At 37.0% G+C, this 20671-nt stretch overlaps 1 protein-coding gene across 2 annotated transcripts in view; it reads left to right on the top strand.

Moving 5' to 3' along the window:
- mid2 (midline 2) overlaps window positions 1-20671 on the top strand; it is a 151865-nt gene that overhangs the window by 25278 nt on the left and 105916 nt on the right. The window contains exon 1 of one of the 2 annotated variants that reach the window (XM_063496572.1): window positions 7534-7550. The exons of the other annotated variant lie outside the window; for it this stretch is intronic. The gene's annotated coding sequence lies outside the window, so the exon portion shown is untranslated. Of the gene's footprint in view, window positions 1-7533; window positions 7551-20671 lie in introns of those variants that run through there. 2 annotated transcript variants of the gene reach the window in all.

Genomic DNA, 20671 nt, shown 5'->3' with positions numbered 1-20671 from the left:
TCAGAAGATGGGAAACTACTAATTTGTCTTGTGCTGCAAAGTCTGGTTTGCACATCAAAAAAGAAGGTTTTTAGATGGTCTTTGCAAATAAAGAGCTTATTAATAATGTAGTAGAACTGAGCCAATGTTAGTATGTTGCGTTCAGGCTACACTTTCATCTGTGATGAGAAACTGTTCATCAGAGCTGTTTGCTCTAAAGCTTAGTAAATAAACAATAAGGCATTTCAAACTTTGCACTAAATTTACATTAAATTAATATTATATTTAAAAAAAAGACTTCAAAGCATTCACCATGAATGTTGTCTGTTTAAGTCGATATGGTGACATGTACTGGAGTTCTTTTCCTGTGACTGGGACTGACGTGTAGATTTTTTTCACGTCTTTATTTGAGTTTCATTAGAAGCAAAGAAACTTATTTATCTGCAGTTCTTTGCAAACTGGTTATTCTAACTCAGCAGGATGTGATGAGCCATGAGCACATCTTTTGGGAGAAGAGTTTTTTTTTTCAAAGAAGAAAAAAAAGAAAAGAAGCTGGCCAGCAAGGTGGCTGTTCAATTTCAGCTTAATGGTTATCTGACACAGCTGTAGAGAGAGGAAGAACAGCAAGTGGTTCAAAGATGCCAGTTCAGCTGGATTATCTGCTGAATAAGTCATCGGCTGACCCAGCAAGATTATTTGCTGAACAATTGTTGCACTGCCAAAAAGGATTTGAATATCATGTTGTACTTATAACATTTAAAATAGCATTTTACAGACTTGAAACATTGTAGTACCATCATGAAATCGAAAGTAAAACATTAGTGTTATTAGTGCTGGGCGATATGACGATATATATCGTGTGGACGATAGAAAAGTGTCTATCGTGCCATTTGTCTTCTATCGTTTCTATCGTTTCTAACCCTAATTTTATAAATTATTACATAAAATATATCATTAACCCTTTACAACTGGTCGGAGCAGGCACACTCCGTTTTGCCTAACTATTTTTAAATCCCTGTAGAACTGGAACCACGTAAGGTAGTGCAATAATTTTTTTTTTTTGCATATGAAACCGGAGGAGTTGTACTTACATCTTATGCCATTAGCTTGCCCTAGGTCACGGTTTCCTTCCACATATAGCTTTGCAAAAATTGCATAAAAAGCACTTCCAGCAACAAAAACATAATATTCCAGACTTGCAGCAACAAAAACATAATATTCCAGAAACACGCTTTGCCGATCCGATCAGCTGTTCATAACACTTCCTACGTTGGAATATAAGTCAGCGCAACTATCGCATGTCCGCCATTACCTGTCCGAAACCGGAAGTGACGTCATTTTCGTGGATAATGTAGTTTTTTTACTTTCAAAGCCTATGTTGGTGTTTTTAAAAGTCATGTTTGACTTTATGCTTTTCTGTATCGTTTCTGGGATGCTTAGAAGTCAAATTACACTGCTGGAAATAGTTTATTTTGATGCACATGCTGTTTTTTTTGCAAATTTGCATTATAATATTTATTTTCATTTTTCCTGTAGTATATAAAAATTTGTGTATCTCAAACATAAAACTATGAAGACACTCAAAATAAATTTCTCGTGGTTGGAAACTATTTTGTGCAACTTTTTGTATTTACAGTTATGTGGGATAAGCCTCTTAAATTTCTCTAACTAGAAATATATGTAAAAAACAAAAATTTCAATTTTTTTGTAGTTTATTGCACTTTTTTGCAATTTATGTAGTTACTATGGACTTAATGCATACATATTATTAAAATTTGGGCTATAACGGTTGTATTGATGTATGGCAACTTGAAATGCTCCCACAAATGGCACTACAGCATGTAAAATGTAAAGATAAGCTCTGGCGGACTTGGTTCTATGGTAGGTCTTAAAGGGTTAAATAGCCTGTGCAAATATATTACTGTTGTCTTCTCACTATGCATACCCTTAACTTTATGCAAGAGAAAATAAAGTATAAAAAAAATGATATTTTTCGCAAAGAAACTGTCTTGTGGTTTTGCGACATGGTGCTGCTTTACGTGCACCCGGATTTGCGACATGCTTTACGGTAACTCAAATCAAAGACTGCACCCTCTCCACTGGCTGTTTACAGACTGCATACTTTCCAGATGACCACAGGTCAGGTGGTATATCGTGATATATATCGTTATCGTGATATAAAATAATTCATATCGTGATAAACATTTTTTCCATATCGCCCAGCACTAAGTGTTATGACATAATTGTATGGAAAAATAAATAGTCGGCCATTGCCCACGGATGCTGGAAATGTTTTGATCTCAGCAAAATATATAGGTTTGGCAGAGATATTCAGATATTTTTTGCTCTTGTTTGGTTAGGCTTAAGCCATAGACAGCTCGGGTTACCAATCAAACACACTGTATCGAACACAGTGTGTTAACTGTATTAAACACTGCATTAAAATGGCTTTTGTAAAGTGATTCCATTCCATTAAATTTCCATTAATATTTTCTCAGCCAAATCTTGTCATGTGGTCCTCTAATCCATAATTGCAATGATTGCTATGCTACTTGCCTTGGCTACACAATATTTTCTAAACAACATCTAATAATTTTTTGCATCGTTGCAGGATACACGATTGATTAAACTGATGCCTCATTCAAGAGCTGATGAATGAAAATATGTAATGCAATAATGAGGCTCCAGTCAAAGTTTCAAGAGGAAAAAAGAAGCAGCTGTTTAATATAAAGCCATTGTTGCTGTCTGTTTGGGTGAATTACAAAAAATAAGCAAAATATGTACATTTTACAGTGAAGTAAACAACACTGTTTGTGCAGCATGATTATGCTTCTTTTTGTTCCAAGGAAGTGCTGTGCACATAACCGACATATTCTGTATTTATCTCGTTCTCAAAAGAAGCCTAATAGGACAGACGAGCTTGTTTTTGTGGGATGTGTTGTGACATGTGCCCGTGCAGTTATAGTCGGCTAGGCTCTGTCACGTCAAGTGTCCATGCAATGATGCACTAGATTATTGCTATACTCGCTTCTGAAGGACCCTTTGGAGCCACGTTAAAACAAACTGGGTAAACAAAATGTTTCCAACATACATTAATTTAATGGGGCATAACCCAAACCTGTTATACTGACTATGTACGTGTTGTTGCTTAAAGCTAACCAAAGAACAACAAATCAACCAACAAAGTAACCAGTTAAAGCAAGAGTAACGACGATGCACAAACCGCTGTGTCAAAAACCCCTCTCTGAGTTCTCATACCTTCTAACGCAGAAATGATTAGTCATTAAAAGAGGACAGTTATCTCTTCTTTCTAATATTACCATACCTGTTGGATCAAGGTACCAGTGCCAAAGGACACATTGTGAGTATCTCTGTGATTCCAGCAGCATCTGACAGAACAAGAGAAAGTGATATCCGTGTATGAGAATGTGTTGATGACACTTTGTTTGAGAGGCTGGAGTAATTCCTGATTTTTACAGCCAGTTTAGCATTAAAGCTCTTTTCCCAACTGACTTGTCAAGGTCATCCTGCTCTAAGACAGAATAACAAGTACAGCAAAGGATTTTTCACATTAGTATTAAAGATGCAAGACTTAAATTGCTATAGTTTTTCATGAATTTAGATCAAAATAGTAATTTTACAGTATTTAATATATTCCTGTTTGTTGATGCTGTCGGGGTATTGCTCCTGATCAAATAAAAACCAGCTCAGCAACGCTGTTGTGTGATGCAGTCAGGTTAAAGGCGACACTGTCATAGGCTATTCCGCTGCTGCTGGTGAATTTGGCAGTGCTAACAGGTTTGGACTGTCTGAGTGACTTAAGGCTAAGTCTGCAAAGTTGGATCTTCGTCAGGCAAGTCCTGCCCTTTGAGTACAGATTGTACAGAGAGCCTTGAAGCTGATAATTAAAAGTGCATCCTACTGAGGAAAAAAGTCATTAAGGTTAGAGGTTCAGTCTTATTGTGCATTCTACAGAGGGACTGAGGCCCAGCCATAGATGGCAGCCCATTATAGATGAGATTTTTATGAGCCATAAGTGTACACCGCAGTCCAAGTTTATTAAATGGATGAGTGCCTCTTTTACAATGCTAAACCTGTAATGTAATTTAATACAAATGTCAAATTGAGGGTGCCATATGTGATTGCTGCTCACTCACAAATGCTGTGCCACGTGTTCAGAAGTGCAAAAGATGAGCTGCTGACCATCAGCAATGGATTTTATTCCCACTTTAAGACAGTACTTTTTGTCTTGTATGTCCAGATACTTAAATATTTTTGCTATGCATCACCATAAACATCAATCTATGTTGAAAGGAAAAGCTTTGTAATCTAGTGTCTGAAGGTCATCCTTTAATATAATCGAATAGCCAGCTATCTAATTTTACAGAATTGCATTGTGCAAACAGGTCAAAAAAATTCAATTACATTGATATTTTTAAAGGCTATAGCGGATGTCTGGGTAAGACATAACTGAACATCATTTATTTTAGCTTTCTTCTTTCTGGATGTCAGTGATTAAACTGAGGCATACCCGGTATTCATCTTGTCCAACCTGCTGAACAATACAAAACAATTTCAGATAATGTCTGTAAGTATAAATGTAGTTTCCAAAAAGTCTGTTTGTAATTTGAGAATAGGAAAAGTTACTGAAGGCAATGCAGGAAACTCTGAATAAAGCATCTTTTTCCATACACCTAAATTGATGGTCATTACTCTTAAATGTAATGCAAATTACAACATTTTGAAATACTCCTATATTTAGCGTGGTTTTTAAAAAGGACAGTTACTGCTGGCCTCATGCTGGGAAATGCTGACAGGAGACATATAAAGTTTGCATCCTGCTGTGAACGAAGATACTAGGAAATGTGTCAGTGTTTCTTTCATGAAAGGGCTAATGTGTTGTGGTGTAGAAGCCAATGCACTTTATTATAAAAATATACTTCTTCCAGAACCATTTCTGTGCTAATTACTGAGTCTTAAAATGTTTACTTCAGTATTTAAAATTGCTATTTTGAGTGCATAAATAGGTTCACATGGACAAAATAAGTGATCTACAAGCAGTTACTGTCAAAAAAAGATGAATGTTAAATGCTGTGGACTCGTCACTGGTTGACATATTTGTTATTTATCAGGAAAAAAAGGACCATCAACCTTCTGATGGTCTCCTTGAGAGATAAAATGTCTTATTTTTTTATGGATTTCATGTGTTGAATCCAAATATGACATTTTAAATGGCTGATTGGGTCTTTCCGGGATCTGATGTTTTACATTATTCACATTTACATTTGTTACATACTTTAGATCATGGTCACTTCATAAAATAATATTTCACTTTTCTTCATTATGTAATAATTCAGAAATCAGAAAAATGTCTATATAGACGAGATTTAAAATGAAACATTACATTAGAAAGCATAACAGAGTAATTCAACGTTGGTTTCTTCAAAAGCTGTGTTGAATTTATTTCGAGCTCAGGTTTGTAGAGATATCAAAACAAAACAACCGAGTAACCATCTGAAAAATAGAGCTTCAAACTTCTCAACTTTGTTACATTTTTGCTAAAATTCTGCATTTGAGTCCTTTTTGGTACAGTTAAAACTGACCTATTAGCGTATCATTAATCATCATTAAGCATCATTAAAATTACTCGAGTCTGACTACATTTACTTTGGAAATGATTGTGTAAAGAAAGAGAACTTGCCATGTTTGATTTGAGGCAAAGCATCCTAACAAAATGTAACTGCTAAACAAATAGCATGCAGAGTGTACTATAAAAGTGTAAAGCAACAATCCAAATTACAATAAAATGGAAGTCACCCAAGATATAAATGCATCACATTGATGTCTTAAGATTTGTGTAACACCAGTTTCACCACATTTCAGGTTTGTCAAATAATCCAGATGCTCTCTTCAGCAATATGGACACTGTCGCTTCTTTTTGGACTTTCCTGTCAGTGCTTTGGCAGTTAATTTACCATCTTTATTTGAAAAATTCAAGATGCCCCCCTCTAACATTGGCAATACCCTTTGCTCAGGCAGGATAATTGAATAAAGTGAACTAGTCATCACTCTTGTCCTTTCTGTTTTATTTGAGCCCAACTGTGTCAGCGGTGTTCAAAACTCATTAGCCTGTGTACATTACACCACTGACATTTATCTCTGTGTGATACTCTCGTTTGGCATATTAATAGCTGATTGTGATGGCCTAGAAAGGGGAGCCATTTTAATTTGATCAAGATAGGTGGTGTGACAGCAGAATATTTAATGGTATTTGTCAAGTGTTAAGTGGGCTTGCAACCAGAAAGTGTTCATCTTCAGCGAGATGAATGAAGTTAAAGAAAGAAAAGGACAGCTAATGTCAAGGTGGTTTTGTTGCATTTTTACTGCTGCTATAAAGAACTATATTTGTACTAGGTGACTTCTGTGAGCACCAGTAGGTAATAGTGGGTTTGGTGAAAAGAGAGAAGGGAACGGGGGAACTCAAAAATAGATAAAAAGTAGTAAATATCCAGTTACAGCTACAAATCAATATAAAACATTGGTTATATAGTGATTATAGTTATACTGTGTATATATTGGTATTTATTCAGAAACCTGAAATATAGTGTGTACAATTTATTAATATTATTATTTATTTATTTTTTTTTTTACACAAACACTATTAAAAGACATTGGCCCGCTGGTCAGAACCATTTTGAGTTATAATCTAAATTTAATGTTTATGATCTCTTGGCTGACTAAACCTTGCTTGTTATAGACACCATAGTTAGAGCTAGAGGGGTAAAAATAGTTTCAGTTGACAAGAATCTGCTGTATGCTGACCTCTAGGGGGGAGATTTTACACACTGTAAATCTTTTTTTTTCTTTTTTTAAATGTAGTTTTCTGGTATCTGTACACTTTGATGTCTCTAATCTCAGTTGCATTGCTGCATATATATAAATTTAAATTTATTTAAATTTATATATATATAAATTTAAATAAATAAAATCAATATAAATGTATAAGATATCGATGTATAAGCTAGTTATTGTTCTTTTGTTTTTACTTCACAGAATTGTATTTTGATGCTTTTTGGAAAGTGTCAAATAAAAGCAGCTTTGAAATGAACTGAATGAAGCTGAATGAAGACATGCTATTTTATTTGGTTCAATTATAGTATCGTGTTGCATTCATATTACATCTGAGCTTTTAAACTATTTTTTTATGTATCGTGGTATGGTCCTAATTATTTTCAATCATCCAGTTTTTTCTATTAGGTTTTCTCAGCAGGGACATCGACGAAATCAGCAAGCTGAGTTGTGATGTCTCAGTTCTAACAGAGTAGTCTCATCAAAGCGTAATAACTGTGGCTCTTGCCAGAGCATATTTAGTACTTGAAAGAGATGGACAGAATTCAATTTTCATTCATAGGGTGGTTTTATTCTGTGGGTGTCCTTTTTGACCATCTTCCTTTTCTGACTCTCAAAGCAAGAGAATGGTGGGCTGATGCAGTTTGTTTTTTGGTTTTTTTTTCTTTACAGCAAGTTAAAATTCAAGTGAAAGAGGAAGAGAAAAGCAAGAGGAAAAAGAGGTGAGCGAGTGAGGAAACTACAATATATTGTTATGTTGCTATGGTGTTGATGATGAGCTTTATTTTCCAAGTTAGCCCTAAAAATGTATGTGCTAACATCTTGTTTTCATTGCCATACATTTTTCTGTTCAGAGAAGCCAAATGTTGTACTCACACTCAACACATGGAAAATTCTACTTTATAAAATAATTTTAAAGATTAAATTATACGTTCATGTTTTACATTTTGGGGTATATAACATTAATTAATCTGGTTTGGGGACTTGGATAATATTCACAACTGTGACTAGAGCAGGGCGATATGACCAAAAATATTTATCACAATATACATTTGAAAATTTGCGATAATGATATAACTGACGATATAATTGACACTAGACAAAATACTTTACAACTCCACAACTTTATTATTGCAAAAAAAAAACCCATCAATGTATTTTCACTTAAACAAGCAGCTGTTTTTTATGTGCATTAAAGTTATATAAAAATTTAACAGTGCAAATGCAAATTCCTTGCTGACAGTTTAACCAAAAGGCATTTCCAGTGGAAATTGGCCAACATATCCTCAGCATAACCATGTATAATATCCACAAAACTTAAAAAGAGGTTATACGCACACAATATGGTAATATTATGTTGAAGCACAGTACGTATCACTCCGCGAGGCTCTTGCCTACGATAGCCGTAATGCTCCGACAATCCATCAAGCGGTGCAGCTTCGTAGCTTAGCAAAATCGTACTAAAACATTTGACAGATTTTCGAGCGCCGTGTACCACATAAAATCGTTTCGAGGTCAGTAAACACAACAGAATTCATACATAAGGCACACGGGATTATAAGGGGCACTGTCGATTTTCAGAAAAATCAAAGGATTGATTTTAAGTGTGCCGTATTTTCAAAAAAACACGGTAATAACGACGGCCCGCTAGCATGCTCTACCAAAAATAGTGCTTTGTTGTGTATCTGATGGACGAAAGCCAAACCAGTTCCACACCACTGAAGTTGCAGCATTTTTACAAACCAATTCTGGTTCATCCGTTTCATTCAACGATCCGCTTTCGCCCTTCTCATTCTCCGTCGCCGACACACTTTTTCCGCCATGTGCGTATGAAAACAAAGGCACTGCGCATGCGCATTTTACCCATATTTTATCGCGATGTTTCATTTTCTTATCATTGCCCGACATTATACCGGTATTACCGTGAATGGTATGATATGGCCCAGCCCTAACTGTGACCCTTTAGGGGTATTTTGTGGGAGATTTGCTTGGATTGCATGGTACCAAACTCCCAAAATTGTTCCTGGCACCTGAACCTCAAAGAAGACTCCAAGTACACACAGAGCACAATGGAGTAGTTGACCACCGTTGTGGTCAAAAGTTTACATACACTCATCATGAGCATGAATGCAATTTTGGGCTTAGTTGTTTTAACTTTACTAATTGTAAAGCATGCATCTTTAATGACAAGAATTGAGTGCACAAATTTGAATTTATTTTGGATTTTCTCTAATCCACACAGGGTCAAAAATATAGATATTATAAATACACCCCCACAAAAGTGGGATGACAGTTTGAGTCTTTCGGAAGCAGACTCAAATGGTCACTTTCAAATGTGAGGAAGGATGTTGCTTAGGATGTTCAGGAACATCCCAGGAACCTGGAAACTGGAAGTGAAGCCAGTTTTGCTTTGGCATGGACTGAGAGGGCACCAGGAAGCACCATCAACCTTCAAGCTCAACTGAAATTTGCAGCTGCTCACATGGATGAGCCAAATGCCTCCTGGAGAAAAGAGAAATGTTCAAATGAGACAAAGAGGCTTTCAAACCTATGAGCACTGTACCAACTGACCAGTATGGTGGTAGGGTCATGCAATGGAGCCGTTTTGAAAATTTGCATCAAGTGCTTAAAAGTCCAATTAATGTAAACAAAATATAAAATGTCTGTCAAGAAGAGTGATAAAATATTAAGCCAAGATGCCAAAAGGTTGGTGATTGAAACCAAAAGAGTCTGGTCAAGGTCATTTAACCAAATTTTAATAATGGTCTATGTAGACTTTTTACTGTGTATGGATTGGGGAAAATCCAAAATAACTTCAAACTTGTGCTCCAAACTCTTCATTTTTAAAATTATTGAGGATATATGTACAATCATTTCAGCCTGGGAAAAGAGCAGTTCAATTAAATAATCCAAACCCCCAAATTACAGTGGCATTCATGCCCATGATGAGTAAAAGACTAAGTGTTCTAGTCAGCTGCTATTGCAACCCAAAACTTTGTACGCATAGAGAAAATGTAAGGATAACTGGATATTATCAATCAGTTGTATATTCCAGAATTTGCTTGCCAATGATATAAATTAGCATATAAATCGTACAGCAGAAAAGGTTTTTCATAAACCTTTTTTCCAGTCACAAAAACATCCCATTAAAGTTTTACGTTAGCTGAGAAGGCATGTTGAATGAAAATTATACATCAGTGTCAATTTCTTCCATTGTTTTTATGTCTTAATTACATCTGTTGCACTTAGTTTCTACACCACCTAAGGCTGCACAAGATTTGAATATTGTGCTACTTATGTACTACTGTCATTCATTGTAAGTGGGTATTATTTGGTCAGAGGAAAACTCCAGTGCTACCACATTTATTTATTTATTGTGCAACAGCTACTGTGCACTGAAGCTGTTAAAATAATAAATCCTTCTCATCCATGTAAATGTAGGCGATTCTCAGCCACAGTTAAGTAGCTGTAGCAGATGGTTAATTTTTGCACATATAGACTCTAAGCTTGCATTTACGAGTGTGAAAGTGAGTGCTAATTATTATATTTTAACAGAATAATGTTCATGTTAATGAACTCCAAATAGCATAAACATCCAGGGAAGTGTGCGCAATTTGACTATTTACAATATAAATGTCGACTGTCTTCAGCTATTGCAACGCAAATGTTGTTTTTCACATTTGCTCAACAGTGTAGGGTTTGTAAGGGATTTCAGTGTTCCCACTCTTTACTCATTCCCACAATATTTAAATTGGCTTGGCTACGATACGTATCTCTCTGTACATGTTAAAACAAATACTCACAAAAAAATGTTGCAGCTTTTTTCATTTTTATTTAATTATGTAACTAATGATGACTCATATGGAATTGAAAGGAGATGAAAGCTTGTAGTATCACTTTGAAGGCAATTAATAAGCACCGAACAGGCCTGCTGTCTCTTCCAAGGTAAACAATAAGGTAAATCATTGCAGATTGATGCACATCAAGAGGAAGTGGTGGTGGTAGGCAACACTGGGAGGAGATATTGTCACACTGTCCATAATTAACTGTGGTTTTGTTAGCGCACCTCATGTTAATTTGTTATGCTCAATAATAAGCTGTATTGAGAACTAATGAATGCTTTCAGAGTGATTTATAACCATAATTCATTATTCAGACTGTGGCAAATAAATCTAATCGACAAGGAAGTGGATACACGTGTATCCAGTTTTTTAGAATAGTTACTCTGAATCTCATTATGTTCTTGTCATTGAGATAAGGCAGGGTTTTTTTATATTTTACTCACTGTATAAATGTGTTTAAGCGACTGAGTTATGAGGGGAAAAAATGAGCATCACTATCAGTTCTTGTGATATATTGAGCATCTACAAGATTTGGATCAGCAGTATTTTCTTTTATATATTTATAATCTATTAATTCTTAATTTTCTTGTTATTACAAAATCTTCAGAATCCACATACTAGGCTTTGAAATCCCAAGATGTTTTCAATACAGCTGCTCAGCACAGTTTCTCCTGCCAAGTCCCTTTTCTGTCGCTCATGTATGACTCACTGGAATCCCTCCTGAACAATGGGAACAATAGCTTATTAGGAACCAAATGATGGGCCATGTGTTCTGTTTTCTCAGATTAGATCTCCCTGACAAAAAAAAGTAACCCTGCACCTGGCTGGCCCTGAAGTAAACAATGCAATACATCAATTGCCCATGATGGGACTGTTGCTTTTTTTTTTTCTTTCACTACCTTCTGGTGTCAATATTTGTCTAGCTTCTCTAAAGCCATATCTCTGTTGAATTGTTGTTATTTATTTATATGAAATCTGAAATTATGACAGGTGGCTTACCAGAAGCTTTGAGCAAATCTCTTCAGGTCTGTTAATAATTTCAGCATGTGCATGATGAGTATTCAATTTTTTAATGAAACGTGAGGTCCTTTTTAAAAACTTGTTGCACCTGATTTAACACGCGTCTAATTTGTGAAGCACCTGATGGCTCAATTGTTTGTCTAGATGAAGTGTTAATTTCTTACTTTTTTTTTTCTAATCTTGAATCCAGATTACGGTCACCATGTATAATCGTTTAAATGAACTGTTTACTAATGACTGAGTGTGGCAAGGCCTAAGCAACACAAACTGCTAGGCAGACACAAAAACTTAAATAAGATCTGGTGTTAGAGAAACATGAACACTTGTGGTGTTGTCTGAATGTTTGAAGGAAAGTGGCGACAGAGAAGCAACAACCGTCTGTGAAAATGACTTTACAGGCCCGTTCATCTATCTTAAACTGAATAAGCACAAAGCCAAAAACTTGGAGGGCTACCTTATTTAGGAGTGACTGTTTCTTAGATAGTAGGCAACATTCCATGAAATAATGCATTAATCCATAAGGCTGTATTGTCTATATAAATGTGTAGCTGCTGGAAGAATTCATTATGGAATCTCCAGCGCTATCATCTGCAATTTGTGCTTGTGTGTGTGCATCAGTTGCAGACTATTGCCAATCCTTGCTTCTATCCGCAGCCTACTGTGAAATTATTGTCTGTTTCTGACTCAGACAAGGGGTTTCATGCTAATCTGACTTGTTTTCTCGTTACCTTCCCCAACCTCTCTATTCCTTTCCGCATCCTGCTCATTGTCTGTTGCCTAATATTCCCCTTATTTTATGCTCATCCTTTCCTCTCCTTTTCCATTTCTCCCCATCTTTCGCAACCACACTTGTCCCCCCCTTCTCTTTGTCTCCTCCTCATGCCCATCAACGTCCACAGTGGTGCTGCTCATTGCTAACTAGGCTGCCTCCAAGCCCACAGGTACGTCCCCCTCCCCGCTTCCTCTCCCTCCTCCACTTCATGCTCTATTTTTAACTCCACTATCCAAGATCATTTCTCGTGATTCTCACTCGCCAAACCGAACCCACATCTCTGTCAGCAGCTCTCTGTCATTCCAGCCAAGTGCTAGGAATCTGTAGGCAATTATCTGTTTATTAAAGCCCTTGCCTTTATTCTTACCTTTCTGTCTTTTCTGTCGAAGAACCGTTACCTCAACTTCACTTTGACCTATAAGAAGTGAGTGCTGTGTTATGTTTTCATAACAGCATTAGACATTCTTTTCAGCTGTTGAGCGCCTGTTCTCTCCTTCTAGGTTTTCTCAGGTAGAGGATTTAAAAGAGAGAGAAGTGACACCGAGGTCATTATTAAGAATCAAACACACAATAGAGAAGCCATGCTGACTCAAAATACTGGCTAAAGCTGACATGTGTTTTCAGAGGATGTGTTCATTCATGTCTTAAATGGTTTGCCTTGTTAAGCTGCCACCCTGCCCGAGAGCCTGGCAGCCATCTCAGCCCCCCCACCAAGTGAAAACATAATGCACTTGTTGGACTGGAGCTGAAGTCTGGGGCCTTGTTAGATTCCCTCCTCAGACTCAAGTAATTTAAAACCGGTTGACTGGGTTTCCCTAGTGCATATTCTCATGACAAAAGCAGCTAACAGCACATAACTTCACCCGGTGGATTAATACTACATTTACAAAATTCTCTAGTGTTTGGAATGGTGAAGCATCTTAATTTCATTATACACAGTTTAAGTGGAAATGCAGTTCTCCCACGCTGGTGTTGAAGAATAGTTTTAAAGGGAGGGATATGAGAGTTGTTTTGCACCAGTAGCAAGATTTGTCTTTAATGAATTTTTCAGTTTCATTTTACAGGCTTTTCTTTAATAATTCATTGTAAGAAAAACGAGAGCTGCTTTGTGTAAAAGAATAGGTCAAAAGATATGTATTTTCAGAAAATCTCTGTATTTCCATTGCAAACAAAAGCTTTACATCTCAGGAATCACAGGTATTTTGATTTAGATCCTTTTTCTCCATCAGTTGGAAAGATTATAGAACATTGTTGGTTGATCACTTTAACACAGATTTTCACTTAAAATGTCTATTTATTGCTGTCCTTAGGCTCGTAAGGCTTCACAGAGTGGTGCAAACACAAAAAAATCTGCTTTTGTAAAGATTTTTTTTAACTTATGAAATAGATTGGCTTCCATGGTTACCCTGTCGTTTGATGTGAAGCATTTAATATGATCCTGTCCAAGGTTGTCTTTGATACAAAAGGGAGGAGGGACAGAGAGATAAAAAGTATGGAAAGCCAGACTTTTTTCTGTCGGCAAACACTGTTTGTTTAATGATGACCTCTCAAGAACAGATTACACTTTAAATACCTTCTGACTTAAAAGACAAATTTCCATTTTCTCCTCTTTGATACAGACAATTGAGAGGGCTGGCTATGTCTGAGGTAAACGACATTTTGTCAGCTTTAACTACACGGTCCAGCTCAGTAATGATCCTCGTCTGTGTTCCCAGACATGGCATTTAGGACTAAGGACAGTGCTGCCTTGCAGCATTCTTGTCTGATTTCCCCATGCAGAACCAGGTAGACAGCTATAAGAGAATCCATTTGTCAAACTCACGGTCTTTCACGGCTATAGACAGTTGCTGTCAAAGGAAGGCTTTTGAGTTATTATGTGCCTTACCAAAAGAAACATGCAGCCTGTTTTTAGAAGAATTTTACACACATAAGCACTCAAAAGCACACACACATTAACTACCCTTCTCCCCACTTGCCTCCTGTCGTGGTAACACACTCTCTAAGCACTCAGTCTTTGCCTGTCAAGGAGACATACTCTGCAGCAGATGCAAGAGGCCAAGCAGTGGCAGGCTGAAATAATGTAGACCATAACAGTGCCAAATTTGTGATGGTCTGTTCAGCACAGAGTCTAGGTTCTGAATGAACAGCAATCATTTCAGTGCAGTCCCATACTCTGACATAGTGTTTACACCTCTATCAGCTTTCAACCTTTAACTCACTGTGACGGCGCTCTGCCTTGGCTGGGTCTGCTGTATGTTTCCCCCAGTTTGTCCCTCTGTGTTGCCTTGCAGCTTCCTGGTAGGCGGAGTTAATCAGTCCAACTGGGAGTACCTGGCTAGTCTCCTTGGAGCATTTAATAGCTGCCTGTCTCCTTCTTTGTCGTCTCTCCATCCACCTAGCACTCTGCTATTTCTTTGGTTGGCTGGTTATTATATAGATTTTTACACAGCACCATATACCTAACATTTAAAAACTGATCCAACTGCTACTGCATTAATAACCCCAATTAACACATCTCATAAGATTATTCCATTTTATTTATTACATTTTGATATTTTTAGTGAAATAAGAGCCTGTGATTACAGTAATATATATTCAAAAATCAAATAAAAGCACTTTCAGTGGTTTTGACTTTCAGGTGAAAGAACGACATTTGGGTAAGATGTTTGAACCACAGGAGTCCAGTCTCTCATCATTCTGCTCTACTTTTGAGTCCCTCTTGTCTGCTCTCCCGATTTTTCCTCTGATGTCTATTCCTCACTCATCCTTATTTCGTTCTCATGTTTGCGGGCTTGACAAAATCATAAATATATTATTAAAACTACAATTTTTTTTTTCTTTTTAGACTTTGCTTGCCTGTTTCTCTTCCATTACATTTATTCCTCTCCCTTTCCTCTTGTCTCATCCGTCCTCCCTCATCGAGTGTATGTCTTCTGACAGCCAAGGTACCCTGCAGCCTGCCTTGGCCAGGTATAGCACTAGATGAAAGGTCTGTAGCCAGAGCTCTCTTTCAAAGATGCCTTCTGCTGCATCCCTGCTCTCCATGGACTCTGAGTTGCTCCTGCCAGGCAGATGGAAAGAAAGAGGGCAAGGAGAGGAGACTAAGAAAGCAAGGAGGGAACGAAAGGTAGGGAAGAAGAGGAAAAGGGTGACGAAACGATTAATAGAGAGTAGAGAGTAGAATCCTCAGAGTTGCCTGGGTTCCAGATGTGGAAGCTGTACATTGTTTCTGTATATCATCAAAAAAGCTTGACATCCAGGTGAGTACAGCTAGAGGAAGTGATGCGCCCCTTCTTTCACTCTGTCTCTAGTTTGAAGCTGCTGTTATACATCTTCACTCAGTCTGGACGCTGCCACAGGACATGAAGCTTTTTTATAAGGTTTCCTGACATGTTTTTCATCATCTGATGTTTTGGAGTCACACTGAAGTCTGAACTCAACTCAAGAAGTTACATCTTGTGCTCGAAACAAAATCCCGCAAGGTCAAATTTAAATGTCTTGATCAAATTTACTGTTCAAGTTGAGATTTGTGCCCTGATTGATTAGTTTGGACTTTGTTTTATGGGTTTGCTACAGTGTAAGAAATCTGCTCTTTCTCACATCGAATCCAAGGATGCAGTAGAGTTTAAATGTGTATAGAAAATAGTTCTCAAATTAGGAAAACTAGTTTATGAAGGCAAAATTAAGCCGTTTTCCTCTGGAATAATACCTAATTATATTGTACTGCATCACCGTATAATGTTGACAACATGTCGACATCAGTGTTAGCTATCAGCCTATTGCTCAGCCCCATGCTATGTACTTGTGCAAGCACACTTTTCATGCTGGATGAACTATAAAGCCATATTTATATCGTAAAAACATTAGATCTTCAAACTTGTCCCTCTTATTTATTTAAAGTTCGCTTGTCAGCATCTTCCCTATACATATTCTGCAGTCCAGAGATATTCAGCTGTGTACAACTACTGTAATACAATTGGACAGAAATATCAGTTGTTGTGAATTGCCTAAATCTATCACCGGTTGTTTTTCGGGGTAATTGTTTGTGATTTTTTAAAAATGTAATTTATTTATTTAGCTGTCTGCCTCCTTAAGAACTCGAGTGGGTAAATTAATTTTCAAATAAAAAATTAAAAGCATGAAAGTTAAAAAGGAGAATGTGTTGCCACACAGAAAATGTGTCTTGTCAGTGCTCTATTGTGTCGCCATTTCATTCTGCTCTAGACCGTCTGAAGCCTCAGCGTCTGAACACACATTGCAAGCCCAAACATTTATAAGCTTCTGTCCAAAAACTCATTGTTTCGAAATAATTGAAACTTAAAGTATGCCGTATATTAGGTTTAAGGACAGAATGCAAGCGATTTATGTCCCAGATATAACCATCCTTAAAGACAATGTGATTGTAGGAAAGAGGCTGGTTCTTTGGTGTACCTACATAAATTTTATCTGAGGACAAATAGATAATGCCCTGTGGGTCTGGGCTGAGAGATTTAGCCTCAGTGACAGGCGATACTAAGGCAAGGCAGTGCGGGCAGTAAAACAACTGACAGTTGGTCATTACGAAAGACGCAGGTGGGCCAAAAATCAATCATGCCAAGACTGGCCTGGATGTTGACAGATGCCTGACATCTGTTTTAATGAAGAGCTGTGCTGGTCCACCGAGCGAAGAAGGGATGAGGGTAGGGGGTAAAAGGAAAAGGAGAAGTGTGGGGATCTTGGCTTGACTTGGATGATGAGGTGTGAAGACGAAAATGGATCAGAAAATCAGCAGGAAAGAAAAAGGTTGAATAAGTGGAAAAGTTGAGGATGGTATCAGCATTTCAAAGCAAGCCAGGCAAAAAGAAGATGGAAAGGAAAGCTACTTAAGGGCGGCCCAGATGAACAGTGCTCAAGAAATCTTTGCCCACACCTGAAATTAAGTTGTCATTTGATGTGTCTAGAGTTACTGTAACAGCACTTTACCATACTGCATGCAGTTTAAGAGCAGGTCAGACTCTGTTTTGACAACACCTTTATAGGCTATTTCATGGTGTCTGCTCTAACAGAATGAGGAAGTATTTCAAGTGTGAAATGCCACTACATTACTGGCCCACATTCAATAACTCAGAGCACTTGATTATTTATTTTTTTAAATACATTTTCTACTCATTTATAAATATATATATATATATATGTGTGTGTGTGTGTGTGTGTGTGTGTGTGTGTGTGTGTGTGTGTGTGTGTGTGTGTGTGTGAAGGTGAACTCTCTGCTGTGGGAGAATGTCTGAATTGTAAATGCAGTTTTAATGGTTCACTGGAATTAAATTTAAATGGGCTCTGCTCTTGCAAAGGTTTCTAGTAATTTTACTGAAAAATAACACTGTGTGGGATATAGCCCTTGTAACACATAATACCCATTTAATTTTAATATTAATATTGCCTTTTAAATTAAAAAAGTGTAATTAAAAAAAAAAGGAAATTTTCTGCTAGAGAGAAAGGATTTGGTTTGGGTTGTTTCTCAGGATACAAACTATGTGTTGATTTCTGCTCACGTAACTAAAAAGTACCCCCAGTTAAACACAGTTTATGATCTTTGGAAACACACACACAAAAAATGCTTCTTACAAATCTTTAGAAAGTAATTAAATCATTTGCTGCTTAGCTAAAAATTAGGCAATACTGAAAGTGAGTGCGGAATAGGAATTTAAAAAAAAGTCTAGTGGTTGTCGGGGATTTCCTTTCCACTACTACACCTGCATTTTTTAGAGTAGTAGTGGAACTATATTTATATTATATTATATTTCCTCATAGAGTTCACTTCACAGGTACTGAGGGGAATCACTTTCGTTCTAAACAGGGATTATACTCTGTTGCCGACAAAGGCGAAGACAGCAATATGGACAAGTAATTCCTGAATGCCTGAATGTGTAGTCGGTGTGTTGTAGTGCAGTGTAGTGTATAAACAGGCATGTTTGCGTAGTTGCAAAAAATTGGCAGGCATGCGAATGCCCGCACTGAGCCTCGCACTCACCATCTGATGACAAAATCTGCAGCAATCGGAACTCAGAGTCGCATAGTTTCCCAAATATGGAGACTGTAACAGGCCTTAAGACCTACTGTATAACCATTTAGAGGACAGTCATTAATTATAAAAAAGGATGAAATGCAGGATCAGTCATGAATTGGGTGTAAACATTATCTCTGGCTATCTTCTCTAGCAAATCAAGCTCTAACAATACATTTCAACATTGTTTGTTTATATAGATGTCTTTTTTTTAACATTAATGCTGACAATTTTAAGATGTTTTTATGGTCATACTCCATTTACTCTGTTAACAATGGCCACAATCTTACAAATTGTCTTTTAAAAAATAATTTAGTTCACACGTATGTAGTAATTCTGATATATTACCCTCAAATGCCACGTAATGCAACATCATTTGCTATACAGCAATTTTTTTCAGGTCACCTGAAAATGCCTTCCTTTGTGTCAGTAAATGCTACACTGCTTTTAATGCATACTACACGCTGCGATCTTTACTGCAGTGTTTATATTTGTTTTATATTTATTGTAACTCAAAAATGCGATTTGCAATTTATTTCTTCTCCAAAGGATACTCGGTCTGTTTTAGGCATCCCGTATTTCCTTTCCTTCCCACCTACCTCCATCTCTGTCCTCTACCTCTCTTCTTTCATCTCCTGCTTTAATCAAGCATCTGATCACAGGCCCAGGAGGATGAGGGATAATGAGATTAGGCCTGTACATGTTTACACATTCTGATTTACATTGAGCCTTCCCTGTCTTTCTCTGTCTGACCCATATTTCTCCTTATCCCTCCTCCGTGTTTTTGCTTTTCATGTCTCCAGTCGTTCCTCTCGGGCTCTCTATCCTTCCCTCTTTATACGCCTTCCTTTTGCTGCAGTATTGATGCGGATATACATTGTTAACTAATCATCAGTAATGTTATTTACTCTGTACCAGTGAGGTTTAAATCCCTGCATAGCTGTCTTTGATTTTTGTACAAAGACTGATCCTATGTCAGTCTGTCAGTCACCTGTCATTTAATAGGGTCCTCAGTGCATCTTCCCGTCACATCACTTCCTAATTTAAGAATGAGAGAACCACTTGATTTTTGTACAATAGAATTATCCAAACTGGGGGGGAAATGTATTGTGGCAACTACTTAAATAATATATAAAAGGATTTACCAATCAGTCTTATACAGGAAGCATAAGGTTTTTGTTACTGGATCAATAGTATCCTATCTGAAGAACATCTGGATCACCCAGGAGACGTGGCATACTTTTTTTTTTTTTACATATCTGATGAGATATGTTACTGATAAAAGTTAAGAAATGCTTCAGTTTGGCATTCTTTAAAGATTTGCTATGAGACATGTAGTGACATGTAGTGAAAATGCCACAAAAACAAAACAAAAAAAATTTCTTTTAAATTGACTGGGCCTTTATAAATATAAATGGCTAAATGTATAATATTTCTAAGTACAGACGCTTAACTAAAGTATGATCAACTGAAAAGACCAAATCATAAATTCACATTTTAAAACTATAAATAATTTTTATTAATCTGAGAGGACTTTTTATTTCAGATGGAAGAAAAATGCAGGCAATAATACAGTAATGTTTGGTGTGAAATAATCTGGTATTATACTCATAAAAATCTCACATCTTACTTTCTCCCTTGTTTGTCAAGTCTTTTCTATGCTCCACTAGGTCACCACAAAGTAAAATGCATAATATTGATGGCTCTGCGACAGACATCAGCACCCGAGTAATATAAAAAGGGGAATTTGGGACCCACTAACGGCAAAGAGCTAATGCCTTCTGCATCTGTGTTGCACTCTGTTTGACATTAATGACAACAAACATGAACAAGTCGTCTTCTGTAGGGGAAAAAAAAACTTGGATCACTGTGATACAGTGTGCTAATAACACGTTACTAGTATAATGTTAAACCAAAACAACTTGTTGCATCATTAGATTAAAATACAGCAGCTTCCTTGATCCTACAGGTTCTGACAGCTGCCAACGAAGTGCACGTTCCCGAACCGAGCAGCTACTCAAGCAGAGAACACCAATGTGACATTAGGGAAACATATTTTTAAAGCTGGATTTGACTCGGGATTCTCTTTAAAGGTCTCAGACAGCCATATTAATATGAAACCCCATCAGATGAAACTGGCTAGTGTTAGCAGTGCAGTCATAAAAC

Source organism: Pelmatolapia mariae, linkage group LG2, assembly GCF_036321145.2.
Source record: "Pelmatolapia mariae isolate MD_Pm_ZW linkage group LG2, Pm_UMD_F_2, whole genome shotgun sequence".
NCBI lineage: Eukaryota > Metazoa > Chordata > Actinopteri > Cichliformes > Cichlidae > Pelmatolapia > Pelmatolapia mariae.
Note: the sequence above shows the minus strand (reverse complement) of the source record. Positions and strands in the feature narration are given on the sequence as shown.